General features: G+C 40.0%; 1 protein-coding gene across 3 annotated transcripts in view; it reads right to left on the bottom strand.

Moving 5' to 3' along the window:
• Positions 1 to 17,178, bottom strand: part of PSPH (phosphoserine phosphatase) — a 49,860-nt gene extending 32,682 nt beyond the window's left edge. For 2 of the 3 annotated variants that reach the window (XM_060285468.2, XM_030871886.3), the window contains exons 1-2: positions 16,544 to 17,178; positions 8,689 to 8,803 (exon numbers count right to left, since the gene is read on the bottom strand). The gene's annotated coding sequence lies outside the window, so the exon portion shown is untranslated. Of the gene's footprint in view, positions 1 to 8,670; positions 8,804 to 16,543 lie in introns of all 3 variants that reach the window. The other variant, XM_030871888.3, reaches the window with a different exon arrangement.
• Positions 17,179 to 17,210: the final 32 nt, after the last annotated feature.

The raw sequence follows: 17,210 nt of genomic DNA, 5'->3' as shown, positions 1-17,210 counted from the left end.
TGCAGATGACATGATACTATACATAGAGAATCCTAAAAATGCCACCAGAAAACTACTAGAGCTAATCAATGAATTTGGTAAAGTAGCAGGATTAATGCACAGAAATCTCTGGCATTCCTATACACTAATGATGAAAAATCTGAAAGTGAAATCAAGAAAACACTCCCATTTAGCATTGCAACAAAAAGAATAAAATATCTAGGAACAAACCTACCTAAGGAGACAAAAGACCTGTATGCAGAAAATTATAAGACACTGATGAAAGAAATTAAAGATGATACAAATAGATGGAGAGATATACCATGTTCTTGGATTGGAAGAATCAACACTGTGAAAATGACTCTACTACCCAAAGCAATCTACAGATTCAATGCAATCCCTATCAAACTACCACTGGCATTTTTCACAGAACTAGAACAAAAAATTTCACAATTTGTATGGAAACACAAAAGACCCTGAATAGCCAAAGCAATCTTGAGAACGAAAAATGGAGCTGGAGGAATCAGGCTCCCTGACTTCAGACTATACTACAAAGCTACAGTAATCAAGACAGTATGGTAGTGGCACCAAAACAGAAATATAGATCAATGGAACAGGATAGAAAGCCCAGAGATAAACCCACACACAAATGGTCACCTTATCTTTGATAAAGGAGGCAGGAATGTACAGTGGAGAAAGGACAGCCTCTTCAATAAGTGGTGCTGGGAAAACTGGACAGCTACATGTAAAAGTATGAGATTAGATCACTCCCTAACACCATACACAAAAATAAGCTCAAAATGGATTAAAGACCTAAATGTAAGGCCAGAAACTGTAAAACTCTTAGAGGAAAACATAGGCAGAACACTCTATGACATAAATCACAGCAAGATCCTTTTTGACCCACCTCCTAGAGAAATGGAAATAAAAACAAAAATAAACAAATGGGACCTAATGAAACTTCCAAGCTTTTGCACAGCAAAGGAAACCATAAACAAGACCAAAAGACAACCCTCAGAATGGGAGAAAATATTTGCAAATGAAGCAACTGACAAAGGATTAATCTCCAAAATTTATTAGCAGCTCATGCAGCTCAATAATAAAAAACAAAACAACCCAATCCAAAAATGGGCAGAAGACCTATGTAGACATTTCTCCAAAGAAGATATACAGACTGCCAACAAACACATGAAAGAATGCTCAACATCATTAATCATTAGAGAAATGCAAATCAAAACTACAATGAGATATCATCTCACACGTCAGAATGGCCATCATCAAAAAATCTACAAACAATAAATGCTGGAGAGGGTGTGGAGAAAAGGGAACCCTCTTGCACTATTGGTGGGAATGTAAATTGATACAGCCACTATGGAGACCAGTATGGAGGTTCCTTAAAAAACTAAAAATAGAACTACCATACGACCCAGCAATCCCACTACTGGGCATATACCCTGAGAAAACCATAATTCAAAAAGAGTCATGTACCAAAATGTTCATTGCAGTTCTATTTACAATAGCCCGGAGATGGAAACAACCTAAGTGTCCATCATCGGATGAATGGATAAAGAAGATGTGGCACATATATACAATGGAATATTACTCAGCCATAAAAAGAAACAAAATTGAACTATTTGTAATGAGGTGGATAAACCTGGAGTCTGCCATACAGAGTGAAGTAAGTCAGAAAGAGAAAGACAAATACCGTATGCTAACACATATATATGGAATTTAAGAAAAATAAATGTCATGAAGAACCTAGGGGTAAGACAGGAATAAAGACAGAGACCTACTAGAGAATGGACTTGAGGATATGGGGAGGGGGAAGGGTAAGCTGTGACAAAGCGAGAGAGTGGCATGGACATATATACATTATCAAATGTAAAATAGATAGCTAGTGGGAAGCAGCCGCATAGCACAGGGAGATCGGCTTGGTGCTTTGTGACCACCTAGAGGGGTGGGATAGGGAGAGTGGGAGGGAGGGAGACCCAAGAGGGAAGAGATAGGGGGACATACGTATATGTATAACTGATTCACTTTGTAATAAAGCAGAAACTAACACACCATTGTAAAGCAATTGTACTCCAATAAAGATGTAAAAAAAAAAAAAAAAAACCACAATAAGGCATCACCTCACACCAGTCAGAATGGCCATCATCAAAAAATCTACAAACAACAAATGCTGGAGAGGGTGTGGAGAAAAGGGAACCCTCTTGCACTGTCAGTGGGAATGTAAATTGATACAGCCACTATGGAGAACAGTATGGAGGTTTCTTAAAAACTAAAAATAGAACTACCATATGACCCAGCAATCCCACTACTGGGCATATACCCTTAGAAAAGCATAATTCAAAAAGAGTCATGTACCACAATGTTCACTGCAGCTCTGTTTACAATAGCCAGGACATGGAAGCAACCTAAGTATCCATCAACAGATGAATGGATAAAGAAGATGTGGCACAAATATACAATGGAATATTACTCAGCCATAAAAAGAAACGAAATTGAGTTATTTGTAGTGAGGTGGATGGACCTAGAGACTGTCATACAGAGTGAAGTAAGTCAGAAAGAGAAAAACAAATACCATATGCTAACACATATATATGGAATCTAAAAAAAAAAAAATGGTTCTGAAGAACCTAGGGACAGGACAGGAATAAAGATGCAGATGTAGAGAATGGACTTGAGGACACGGAGAGGGGGAAGGTAAGCTGGAACGAAGTGAGAGAGTGGCATGGACATATATACACTACCAAATGTAAAACAGATAGCTAGTGGGAAGCAGCCACGTAGCACAGGGAGATCAGCTCAGTGCTTTGTGTCCACCTAGAGGGGTGGGATAGGGAGGGTGGGAGGGAGATGCAAGAGGGAGGAGATATGGGGATATATGTACATGTATACCTGATTCATTTTGTTATACAACAGAAACTAACACACCACTGTAAAGTAATTATACTCCAATAAAGATGTTAAAAAAAAAAGAATGATCAAAATAGAAAATTACCATTTGGCAAACTGTCAGGTCTGAGAGTTAATTTTATCCTACTTACAAACTAATAAGTTAGCCTGATACCACTTCATAGATGGTGGCCAAAAACAGACTCCTGGATCAAAGACAAAGGACTTTATCACTTACAGCATAGCAAACAGCATAAGCACTATTTTATTTCCGTCAGTTCTCCTTGTTCTCGAGTTCCATGGGGGCAACATAATACAGCAACATAATACAGCCCTCATGAAAAGGATTAGTGCTCTTATAAAAGAGATACCACAGAGACCCCCAGCCCCTTCCACTATATGAAGACACAGAAAAAAGGCACTGGCTGTGAACCAGGAAGAAGACCCTCACCTGACCAGGCCTGCACCTTGATCTTGCACTTTCCTGCCTCCAGAACAGGAGTATGGCAAGGATGCCCACTTTCACCACTTCTGTTCAACATAGTACTGAAAGTTCTAGCCAGAACAATTAGGCAGGAAAAGAAATAAAAGGCATCCAGATTGGCAAGGAAGAAGTAAAATTATCTCTGTTTGCAGATGATATGATCTCATATGTAGAAAACCCTAAAGACTCCATAAAAAAGCTTTAGAACTAATAAATGAATTTGGCAAAGTAGCAGATTAAAAAGTTAACACGAGGGCTTCTCTGGTGGCGCAGTGGTTGAGAGTCTGCCTGCCAATGCAGGGGATATGGGTTCGTGCCCCGGTCCGGGAAGATCCCACATGCCGCGGAGCGGCTGGGCCTGAGAGCCATGGCCGCTGAGCCTGCGCGTCCGGAGCCTGTGCTCCGCAACAGGAGAGGCCACAACAGTGAGAGGCCCACATACCGCAAAAAAAAAAAGTTAACACGAAAAAATCAGTTGCATTTCTATACACCAATAATAAACAATCTGACAAGAAATTTAAAATAATTCCATTTACAATAGCACCAAAAAACTTAGGAATTAATTTAACCAAGGAGGTGAGAGACTCATACAATGAAAAGTACAAAATATTGCTAAAGGAAATTAAAAAGGATATAAATAAATGGAACACATCCCATATTCATGGATTAGAAGACTTAATATTGTTAAAATGGCAATACTACCCAAAGCAATCTGTAGATTCAATGCAATCTCTAACAAAATTCCAATGATATTTTTTGCAGAAATAGAAAAACCTATCCTAAAATTCATATGTAGTCTCAAGGGACCCTGTATATGTCCTAAAACAACCTTGAAGAAGAACAAAACTGGAAGACTCACACTTCCTAATTTCAAAACTTACTACAAATCTATGGTAATCAAAACAGTATGAAAAACAAACAAAAAAACAGTATGGTATTGGCATAAAGACAGACATATTGACCAATGGAATAGAATAGGGAGCTCAGAAATAAACATGTATGGTTAAATGATTTTTGACAAGGGTGCCAAGACCATTCAATGGGGGGAACAATCTTTCCAACATATAGTGCTGGGAAAACTGGATATTCACATGAAAAAGAATGAAGCTGGACCCTGACCTAACATCTTATACAAATATTAATTCAAAATAGGTCAAGGACCTATATGTAAGACCTAAAACAATAAAACTCTTAGAATAAAAAGGACAAAAGCTGCAAAACATTTGATTTGGCAATGATTTCTTGGATATGACACCAACGGCACACATAACAAAATAAAAAACAGACAAATTGGATTTCGTGAAAATTTTAAAATGTTGTTCATCAAGAAACAGTATCCACAGAGTAAAAAGGTAACCCACAGAATGAGAGAAAATATTTTCAAATCATATATCTGATAAGGGATTAATATTCAGAATATACAGAGAACTCCTAAAATTCAACAACAAAAAAACCCAATTCAAAAACGGTCAAAGGACTTGAATAGATATTTCTCCAAAGAAGATATACAAATAGCAAATAAGCACATGAAAGGAGTTCAACATCACTAATCCTAAGGGAAATGCAAATCAAAATTACAATGAGATACCCACCTCATACCCATTAGGATGGCTACTAGCAGAAAACAACAACTGTTGATGAGGATGTTGAGAAATTAGAACACTTGTGCACTGTTGGTGGGGATGTAAAATGGTACAGCTACTGTGGAAAACAGTATGATGGGTCCTCAAAAAATTAAAATTGGAATTACTATATGACCCAGAAATTCCACTTCTGGGTATATACCCAAAAGAATTGAAAGTAGGGTCTCGAAGAGATATTTGTACACCCGTTTCACGGCAGCATTATTCACAATAGCTAAAACATGGATACAGCCCAAGTATTCATCAATGGATGCATGGATAAGCATAATGTGGTATATACCATCAATGGAATGTTGTCCAGCGTTAAAAAGGAAGGAAATTCTGCAATATGCTATAACACGAATGAAACTTGAGGACGTCTGCTAAGTGGAATAATTCAGTCACAAAAAGACAAATACTGTATGATTTTTGTTATGTATATATATATATATCTTTACATATATAGGGATGTGTGTGTGTGTGTGTGTGTACAGGCATACCTTGGAGATACTGCAGACCACTCCAATAAAGTGACTATCACAACAAAGCAAGTCACACAAATGTTCTGGCTTCCCAGTGCATATAAAAGTTATGTTTACACTGTAATGTAGTCTACTAAGTGTGTGATAGCATTATTTGTTAAAAAAAAAATACACACCTTAATCTAAAAATACTGCTAAAAACTGCTATCATTTGAGTCTTCAGTGAGTTGTAATCTTTTTGCTGGTGGAGCGTATTGCTGATATCTGATGACTGATCAGGTTGCTGAAGGCTGGGGTGGCTGTCACAATTTTTTAAAAATAAGGCAGTGATGAAGTTTGCTGCATCAATTGAGTATTCCCATCGTGAACGATTTCTCTGTAGCGGCAATGCTGTTTTATAGCATGTTACCCACAGTAGAACTTCTTTCAAAACTGGAAACAGTCCTCTTAAATCCTGCTGCTGCTTTATCAACTGAGTTTATGTAATATTCTAAATCCTTTGTTATTTTAACAATCTTCACAGCATCTTCACCATGCATAGGTTCCATTTCAAGAAACCACTTTCTTGGGAGTTCCCTGGTGGTCCAGTGGTTAAGACTCCCTGCTCTCAATGCAGGGGGCCCAAGTTTGATCCCTGGTCAGGAAACTAGATGCCGCATGCCACAACTAAGAGCCCACATGCCACAACTAAGTGCCCACATGCCGTAACTAAAAAAAGAGCCCACATGACCCAGTGCAGCCAAAATAAATGAATAAATATTTTTTAAAAAGTAAAGAAGAAAAAAGAAACCATCTTCTTTCCTCAACCATAAGAAGCAACTCCTCATCCATTAAAGTTGTATCTGGACGTTACAGCAATGCAGTCACATCTTCAGACTCCCACTTCTAATTCTAGCTCTCTTGTTTCCACCACGTCTGCAGTTACATCCTCCACTGAAGTCTTGAACCCCTCAAAGTCATCCATGAGGGTTGAAATCAACTTCTTCCAAACTCCTATTAGTGTTGATGTTTTGACCTCTTCCCATAAAGTACAAATATTTTCTTAACGTTCTTAATAGCATCTAGAATGGTGAATCCTTTCCAGAAGGTTTTCTTCTCTTTTTTTTAAAAAAATATATATTTATTTATTTTTAGCTGTGTTGGGTCTTTGCTGCTGTGCATGGGCTTTCTCTAGTTGTGGCGAGAGGGGGCTACTCTTCGTTGCAGTGCGTGGGCTTCTTATTGCGGTGGCTTCTCTTGTTGCAGAGCACAGGCTCTAGGCACACGGGCTTCAGTAGTTTTGGCACGTGGGCTCAGTAGTTGTGGCTCACAGGCTTTAAAGCACAGGCTCAGCACTTGTGGCACACAGGCTTAGTTGCTCCGCAGCATGTGGGATCTTCTTGCACCAGGGCTTGAACCCATGTCCCCTGCAATGGCAGGTGGATTCTTAACCACTGCACCACCAGGGAAGTCCCCAGAAGATTTTCAATTGACTTTGCCCAAATCCATCAGAGGAATCACTGTCTATGGCAGCTATAGCCTTATGAAATGTATTTCTTAAGTCATAAGACTTGAAAGTCAAAATTTCTCCTTGTGCAGAATGGATGTTGTGTTAGCAGACATGAAAATGTTAATCTCATTGTACATTCCATCAGAGCTCTTGGGTGACCAGGTATATTGTCAGTGAGTAGTAATATTTGGAAAGGAATCTTTTTCTGAGCAGTAGGTCTCAGTGGGCTTTAATTACTCAATAAACTATATTATAAACAGATGTTCTATCATCCAGGCTTTGCTGTTCCATTTATAAACCGTAGGCAGAATAGATTTAGCATAATTCTTAAGGGTCCTAGGATTTTCAGAATGGTAAATGAGCACTAGTTTCAAATTAAAGTCACCAGCTGCATCAGCCCCTAACAAAAGAGTCTGCCTGTCCTTTGAAGCTTTGAAGCCAGGCATTGACTTCTCCTCTCTAGGTATAAGAGTCCTAGACAGCATCTTCTTCCAATATAAGGCTGTTTAATCTACATTGAAAATCTGTTATTTAGTGTAGCCAGCTTCATTAATTATCTTCACTAGATCTTCTGGATAATTTGCTGCAGCTTCTGCATCAGCACTTGTGGCTTCACCTTGCACTTTTACATTAGAGATGGCTTCTTTCCTTAGACCTGGTGAACCAACCTCAGCTAGCTTCAAACTTTTACTCTGCAGTTTCCTTACCTCTCTCAGCCTTCATAGAATTGAAGAGAGTTAGGGCCTTCCTGTGGACTAGGCTTTGATTTAAGGGAACGTTGTGGCTGGTTTAATCTTCTAACCAGGCCACTAAAACTTTCTCCATATCAGCAATAAGGCCATTTTGCTTTTTTATTTGTGTGTTCACTGGAGTAGCACTTGTAATTTCCTTCAAAAACTTTTCCTTTGCATTCACAACTTGGCTAACTGGCACAGGAGGCCTAGCTTTCAGCCTGTCTCAAACTTCGACATGCCTTCCTCACAAAGCTTAATTATTTCTAGCTTTTAACATGAGAGACATGCGACCCTTTCTTTCACTTGAACACTCAGAGGCCACTGTAGAATTATTAATCGGCCCTGTTTCAAAATTTTTGTGTCTCAGACACCAAGGGGGGAAAGTGGGGGGGGGGGCGTTATGAATTGGGAGATTGGGAATGACATGTATACACTAATATGTATAAAATGGATAACTAATAAGAACCTGCTGTATAAAAAATAAATAAAATAAAATTCAAAAAAAATAAAATATGAAATATAAAAAAAAAAATTTGTGTGTCTCAGAAAATAAGGAGGCCCAAGGAGAGGGAGAGAGATGGGGAAATGGCTGGTAGACGGAGCAGTCAGAATGCCCACATTTACTAAGCTCACCATCTCATGCGGGCAGGTTTCATGGTGCCCCCAAATAATTACAACAGTAACATCAAAGATCACTGATCGCAGGTCACCATAACAAAGATAATAATAATGAAAAAATTTGAAATATTGCAAGAATTAGTAAAATGTGACACAGAGACATGAAATAAGCAAATGGTGCTAGAAAAATGGTGCCAGTAGACTTTCCTCAATGCAGGGTTGTCACAAACCTTCTATTTGTAAAAAGCGGAATATTTGTGAAATGCAATAAAATGAAGTGCAATAAAACAAGGTATACCTGTACTATACACACACATACACACACACCACAGAGAGACAGAGAAAGAGAGAGAGAGAGAGGTACTTTAAGGGATTGGCTCACGTGACCGTGGAAGCTTGGTGAGTTCAAAATCTGCAGGATAGGGCAGCAGACTGGAGACCCAGGGAAGAGCTGCAGTTCAAGTCCAAAGGCAGTCAGCTGGCAGAACTCTGTCTTGCTAGGGGGAGGTAAGGTTTTTGTTCTATTAAGGTCTTCAACTGATTGAATGAGGCCCACACATGTTATATAGCATAATCTGCTTTACTCAAAGTCCACTGAGTTAAATGTTAATCGTATCCAAAACACACCTTCACAGAAACATCCAGAATAATGTTTGTCCATATATCTGTGTACTGTGGCCCAGTCAGGTTAACACATAACCATCACAAGTCCACCCCTTGTCTAGTTGGCACTCGTATGTATCTCCTCAAATTTAATAATTGAATAAAGACAGTAACGAGGTCATAAGTTTGCCTAACATGATACAACTCTCCTGCATAGACAACTGAAAACACCCTAACCCTTTCCCCAGAAGAGAATGCAAAGTCCTTGGGTGATGTTTATTCTTCTTCCTGATACCCCATAACTTAAAAACTATGCTATAAAGTTAACAATAAATACTATGACATAAAGTCAATAATGTTACATGACTATGTTACATGATAAAGGAATAAGAGAGAGAAGAAAACAAAGATATTTGCTCAAGACACACGCACACGTATTAATAATAACATAAGGAAAAAATACTCGACAAATACAGTCCTCGTTTCTGTAACTGGTCGTGTGGTTGCTGATGGTATTTAGAACTACCTTCTTCTACTCCCATACAGTGTTCCTGTTGCCCTCAGCAAGCACTTCAGCAAGTCACAGTTCTTTATTTGTTGGAGTGGCCCAAATCTTCATGCCTGAAGGGTCCTGGGCCATTAATAATCCTGCCTGAATTGAGTTGTTATAGTTTTCCACTGACTTTAATCACAGGCATGGTAATACTAAGAGACACCTTGTGGGATCTCTTGTATCCCAGACTATCTGTATTGTGGAGGAGTAGTCCAGTTTCCCTTTGTTTTTTTTGGTTTGTTTTGTTGTTGTTGTTGCTGTTTTTGTCTGCACCGTGCAGTTTGCAGCATCCCAGTTCCCTGACCAGGGATCGAACATGGGGCCCTGCAGTGAAAACGCTGAGTCTTAACCACTGGGTGCCAGGCAATTCCTCAATTTCCCTTTGGTAGTCAGGATCAATCACCCCAGTCAACCCAGTAAAACTCTTCTTTCCCTGTTGACCCAGAGGCATGAGGAGCTCAAAGTGGCTGAGTGGCAGTATTAATTTCCAGTTCCATGGAATTATTATTGTGTCTCCTAGTAGAAGCATTTCTCCCTTTGGAACTAAGACCTGTAGGCTAGTAGAACATAAGGTCATGAGGACAGGTAGCGAAAATTTTACTAGTGGGTCACTAGGGGTGCCACTCTCATTTCTACTCCTAGATACCTGTGAATCCTGGCTGTGAGAGAAACAGCACTGTATATTGGACATTGATTCAGAGCATATAAGCCTCCTGGAGAACTTTTTCCCAGCCCTGCAAGGGACTGCCACCTAGCTAGCCCAATAACTGAGTCTTTGAAAAGCCATTCTGCCATTCTATCAAGCTGCTTCAGGAGGGTGGGGAACATGGTAACATCAGTGAATTCCATGAGCATGGGCCCATTGCTGCACTTCCTTTGCTATCAAATGAGTTCTTTGAATAGAAGCAATGCTGTGTGGAATACCATGATGGTGGATAAGGCATTCTCTAAGTCCACGGATGGTAGTTTTGGCAGAAGCATTGTATGCAGGGAAAGCAAATCCATATCCAGAGTGTCTATTCCAATAACAAAACGTTGCCCCTTCCATGACAGACGTATGGTGCAGTGTAATCAACCTACCACCACGTAGCTGGCTGATCACCCCAGAGAATGGTGTCATATCAGGGATTGAGTGTCATATCACTCAATCTCAGTGCTCAGATTGAGCACTCAGCAGTGGGGGTAGTCAAGTTAGCCTTGGTGAATGGAAGCCCATGTTGCTGATCCCATGCATAATCTCCATCCCTGCCCCCAGGGCCACTTTTTTCATAACTTCACTGGGCAATGACAGGGATGGCTAGGAAAGGAGGCCAACTGGTATCCACAGAATAAATTATTCTAGCCACTTACGAAAATCTTCCTCTGCTGAGGTCACCCTTTGGTGAGCATTCACATGGGACACAAATATCTTCATGTTGTTCACCCATTCAGAGAGGTCAATCCATGTATCTCTTTCCAAGACTTCCTTGTCACCAATTTTCTAATCATGTTTCTTCCAAGTCCATGACCATCCAGCCGAAGTACTGGCCATAGCCCATGAACTGGCATATAATCACTCATCAGGCCTTTTCTCTTTCTAAGCAAAATGAAAAACCAGTTGCATTGCTTGAAGTTCTGCCCACTGGGAGGATTTCCTTTTACCATTATCCTTCAGGAATGTCCCAGAAAGGAGCTATAGTACTACAGCTGTCCACTTTTAGGTGGAGCCTGCATGTCCTGAAGAACCATCAGTAAACCAGGCCCAAGTTTTCTCATCCTCTGTCAACTGATCACAGGGAACTTCCTATGAGGCCATAGGTGCAGGCTGAGAGAGAGAAGGTAAGATAGCATGAGTTGGGATCATGGATATTTAGGCCACTTCTTCATGTAACTTACTTGTGCCTCCAGGGCCTACTGAGACTTTAGTCTAGTTACAGCTTCAGAAGCAAAAAGGGGTGAGTCCTGAAGAGAATCACCAGTATTTTGCAAGGCAACTGCCTCAGGGGAGGCCATTACAGTTTCACAGAGCAACGTAGCGTAAATCTCCACAGACAGGGTTAGAGAGGCTGCTTCTACTGGCAAAGAAGATTCAACAGTATGTAGGCACTCAATGTCCCCAGCTTCATCAGGGTATTCTCACACGTCCCACTCCAAATTTCAGATCCCATTCCTTCCTCATAATGCCCTCACTTTTCAATTTGCATTGTAATTCAGCCACTCACATGATAAGATTTCAGCAATCTCAGCCCTGTGGCTATAGGAGCTAAAAGACTCTTTCAGGATAGACATAGAAGATTTCAGGTGATTTATATATTGCTTAAGCTGGGAATTTGAATCCCTGATCTCATCCTTTTCTTCCCCGACTTTGTCCAGTGACATTAGAAGCAACCAGCCAACCTCATTATATGCATTAGTTTGTCAAAAATGTTCGAAGGTATCATATATATGGTTACCCAGGTCCTTGCCCCTTGTGTTTGATTAGGAGCATCCAATTGGGATATTTTGCATATTTCTATTTTCATAACATGCCATGAACTATACCACTACTACTACTCTCTTTATTATTAGAAACAGAATCATTAGTCTTTAAATCTAATATTAGAGAGCCAATTCCAAAAACCCCAGAACCAATTCAGAAAATTCATCCTTAAGATTCTGCTCCTTTAGAAGCCTTATCAGCACCATAATCTGTATTAGTCAAGATTCTCCTGAGAAACAGAACCAACGGAATGTGTATCTAGATATCTATCTATACATATCAATCTAGATATATAGATATACAGCCTCACAGCGTATCTACTGTTAAAGTGAAGACATGTAGGGCATCATCCACGTTAAAATGAGAGATTGATTGATTTACTTTAAGGAACTGCCTCACATGATCATAGAGGGTTGGTAACCCAAAGGCTGTCTGCTAGCAGAATTTATTCTTGCTAGGGGGAGATATGTCTTTGCTCTATTAAGGCCTTCGGCTGATTGGAGGAGGCCCACCCGTTATTGTAGGATACTCTGCTTTACAATAGAGTAAATTTAATGTTTAAATTTTAAATCCACCAATTTAAATGTTAATCTTATCCAAAAAAAAAACACCTTCACAGAAATGTCCAGAGTAATGTTTGACCTAATATCTGGGCACCATGGCCCAGCCACATTGACACATAAAATTAACCATCACAAATGGTCACCTCTGAGCAATGAGATTATGAATTTATTTTAAATTTATTTGCTTCTGCTACTTTTTCTATAATGATTATGTATTATTTTTGTAATAAGAAAATCAAATATATTTTTTCAATAGTTAAGAAAAAGATTTGCTTTAGGAAGTCTTCTCTAAATAGCATGCACTGAGATTATACATACCACAACAGGTCTTTAGTATATTGTATATATTATGTATGTTATTGTGTGTTTGTCTCTCTACACTGGGAAGTCTTTGAAGGGGCCTTCTCTTTTCATGTGTATATTTACTCCAAGCACAGTACTCGGCAACACAGTAGACACTCAGAGAATGAATGGCCAACAACAGAAGAAACATTACCTAAAATCAATATTGTTACCCCACCTCCCCATACAAAACCTGCCCCTTCTCTGGAATTTCCTTGACCTCTTCAGACTCCTAGACTAGAAATGGTAACTATGTAGCACATGTTTCGAAATTCAGTCAATTTTATATCAGAAATGCCTCTAGCCCCTGGTCTTTTGCTATCTCCACTTCCATTGCATGAATTTGAATATTCCACCTGTTAAAACATGTATTTTACTTAAAAAGTAATAAAAAAAGATTTTAAAAAACTAGATTAATTCTATTATTTATTTAAAAAGAAAAACAAACATGCAAAATAGCCAGAAATTTTCTGAAAAAAGACTGATGAAGAGGATCTGGCCCTACCAAATTTTGAAACATACTGTAAAACTATAGTAAATAAAACAATATGGTGTTGAAACTTACAACAGTATGGAACTGAATATAGTCCAAAGTAGATCCAGATACATCTGGGGATGTAGCATATGCTAATAATTATATTACACATTAATGGTAGAAAACATTAATTATTCTGGAAGAAAAATTAAATTGGATTCTGTGTTTTTCCCAAGCACCAATTCTCAGAAACCAACTATCTGATTCTCCACCACCAACTGGGCATCCAGCAACTCAATCCTGACACTATCTGGAGTTAGGGCAACCCCCACAGTTAAGGGTTCAGACCCACAGGACTGCCTCCACTCAGACACTAGTTGCAAGTCCCAGGTCCCTAAGCTACCCACACTTCTGTCCAACTTGGCTACAGATTCGGGGGTTCCCACAAAATCCCCTCCTTAGGGGAAACTGAAAATTTTTGAGACTGACCCACAACTCAGGAAATCACTTGACTTAGGTTTAGTAGCTTATTAGAAAGGATACAACTCAGGCACACCCAGATGGAAGAGGTGCACAGGACAAGGTACTGGGGGAGTGATGCAGAGCTAGCATGCCCTCTGGGTGTACCACCCTGCCAGGACATCAATGGGTTCACTCACACTGATTGTTCAAGCATTTTTATAACCCATCTCCAGCCCCACTCCACTCTCCAGAGGTTGGAGGCACGGGGCTGAGACTTCCCATCCTCTAATCACATGTTTGGTCTTCCTAGTGACCAGCCCCCACCCTGAGGCTATCTAGGGTCCCTACCTTGACTCACCTCAATAGCACAGACTCAGGTATATTCTAAAGGGGACTGTAATGGATAACAAAAGACACTCCTATCTCTCAGAAAACAAATGGTTTAGTTCTGTTCCAGGAACCACAGACAAAGACCAAATATATATTTTTATTATATCACAGATTATCTCATTCCTTACCAAAATAAAATAAATTCCAAATGACTCAAAGATTAAAATGAAACACAAAACCTTAAAAATACAAAAGAAAACATGGGAGAAATTTAAAAATATTTTTTGGGTGTAAAGCTTGTTTTACACAGTATAGCACAAAATTCAAACACACATAAAAGAAAAAAGATACAACTGACTACCTGAAAAAAATACAACTGACTACCTGAAAAAAATTTTAACGTTTAATTGGAAAAAAAGGCATAAATACTAAATATAAATAACACTGGGACAAATTAATTGCAACACAGAAAACACAGAGAGCTCCTGCAAATGCATAAGAAACCAAATAGGAAAACAGAAGATGTAAATAGACAGTTCACAGAAAAAAACCTACAAACAAATCTTACATATAAGATGTATGCTCAGCCTCACCCTCAACAAACAAAACTATAAGGGAGTTCCCTGGTGGACCAGTTGTTAGGAATCCACGCTTTCACTGGTGGGGGAACTAAGATCCTGCAAGCTGCACGGTGCAGCCAAAAAAAACCCCCAAAACTTTCAGATACCATTTTTCACCTATAAAATTGGCAAAGGTAGAAACAAAATGTTCAACATTTTGAGGATATCCTTCCTGTCCTTTATATATATAAATATTTAATATACATATGTATTTTTTTGGCAGTGTCACATGGGATCTTAGTTCCCCGATCAGGGATCGAACCCGTGCCCCCTGCAATGGAAGCGCAGTCTTCACCACTGGACCACAAGGGAAGTACCCTAAATATTTAATATTTTTATGAAATCATATGTGTATATACATGATTTCATAAAAATAAGACACTGGGTATACTTTGTATATTTCATATGTTCATGTATATAATTCTGCATCCCGCTTTTATAGATACATAAATTGGGGGGGCTGCAAAAATGAAAACATTATAAATTTTTTTAATATAGTCAATGTTAGTATCTTTTTAAATTTTTATTTGGCTGCGCCGGGTCTTAGTTGAACACACAGGATCTTTTAGCTGCAGCACGTTGGATCTAGTTTCCTGACCAGGAATGGAACTCGGGCCCCCTGAACTGGGAGTGCGGAGCCTTAGCCACCGGACCACCAGGGAAGTCCCCAATGTTAATATTTTGATGCATATCCTCTGTCCTTTTTTGTATAGATGCATGGGGAATGGTTTAAAAACTGAGAACATATTATACATGCTATTTAAAACATGATTTTCCCCCTTATTTATGTTATTAAAAATGTTTCATCACCTTCTGCATGGACTTTTCAACCCCTTTCTTTCTGATTGCCCTATCCTCAGTCTTCTCCCTTAGTTCATCCTCCATTCCACCTCCAGTGTTACCTTCATCACTAGTTCTTTGGGTGGATTCTCACCAAAGAATCCAGCTGGCAGGCTTAGGCCCAGACTTCTTAACTAGCAAACCAGGCCCTAACAGTCAGGACAAGCTACTTCACCAGATTTGTCTCTTGCAAATCTTATCCACCCACCTTCCGCTGGGCATGCCAGGCCCTTCCACTGTCGCTCTCTGTCTGATATCACTCTCCTAAGCCCTCTTCTCCTGCAAAGTATCTATGTATCATTCAAAACTTACCTCCTCCAAGAAGCCTTCCCTGACTCTGAGTTAATACGTTTGTGCTCAGAGCACTGCATTCATCCCTTAAATAAAACATCCTATACTTTACTGTCATTTTTTTACAAGTTTATCTCCCTAACTAGGCTACCTGCTTCTTGAGGATTAAGGATCTCCAGAACTAATCATGCATCTCCTTCTACTATGTAACTCAAACTTAGATGCTTTCGCGATTCTCAAATACACAAAACCACTTAAAAGCATTATATACCAAGGCAGTCGCTAGGAGAAGACTGGGAACAATCTAAATGTTAACCAGTAGGTGACTGGCTAATCAGGTCATTCTTACAAAGAATATCATGCAGCTGTTAATAAGAATGAGGAAGACGTATTTGTATTGATATGTAACAATCTCCAAGATACTTTAAGTGTAACACACCCAATAGTGCATATTATAAATTGCCATTTTGTGTGGGGGAAATTTCTTATATTTATATACGTATTTATTTAGAAATTCAGAGAGCATCTGGGGAATTCACACTATCTAAAGGAAACTTATGTAGCTAAAGGTACCTGCCAGGAGGAAGTTGAACTAGAGGAGGTAGGAAGACCTTTCACCATATACCCTTTGGCACCTTCTGAATTCTGAACAGTTTTAGTCATTACCTATAAAAATAAAATACAAAACATCAGTGAATACCTGGTATCTAGGCAGGGGGCGAGAACTGGATACGAGAAAACAGTTGTGGACATCTTTCAGAATAAAGGAGTCCTCTCAAAGGCCGGACACCACTGCTCAACAAAGTTTGAGTTTTCAAAATTGCCTTGAGGGCCTGCAGCCTCAGCACTGTGTCGTGTGCCCGAAGGGTGGACTGACTCTTGCTTTTCCTCAATTGCCATCGCACCAATCACGTAGCTTTCTAAAGGCTTCTAGCACTTTCCACCTCACATTATATCTCTTCGTCTTCCCTACGCCTAAAACACCTACGATACTGGTCGAGGGTCCTTATCAGATCCACTCTGTTACCCCCCCGCCCACAGCACCTAAAACACCGTCCAGCACACATTACACAGTCAAGAAAACTATTGACCGGGATGAAAGCAGCAAGGCGATAAAAAGGGCAAACGGCGCGAGTGGGGGAGGGAGGAGGCCCACCCTACACCCTGCGGCCGGAGACCTCCGGGAAAGAGCAGCCGCCTCTCCCCTCACGCCCTGACGCACGCGGCCAACAAGCCCGCTCCGCCTACGCCCTCTGGTCCGGGGTCAGCAAAACCCGGCGCTAGGGAGCGCACGGGGCACCCTGCGAGCCCTGGTTGCCAGGGGGAAACGCTCCTCCCGAGCTCAATGGCGCCGCGGCCAACGAGAG

Source organism: Globicephala melas, chromosome 15 (genome assembly GCF_963455315.2).
Source record: "Globicephala melas chromosome 15, mGloMel1.2, whole genome shotgun sequence".
Taxonomy (NCBI): Eukaryota; Metazoa; Chordata; class Mammalia; order Artiodactyla; family Delphinidae; genus Globicephala; species Globicephala melas.
This window is presented reverse-complemented; position numbering and strand designations above follow the sequence as displayed.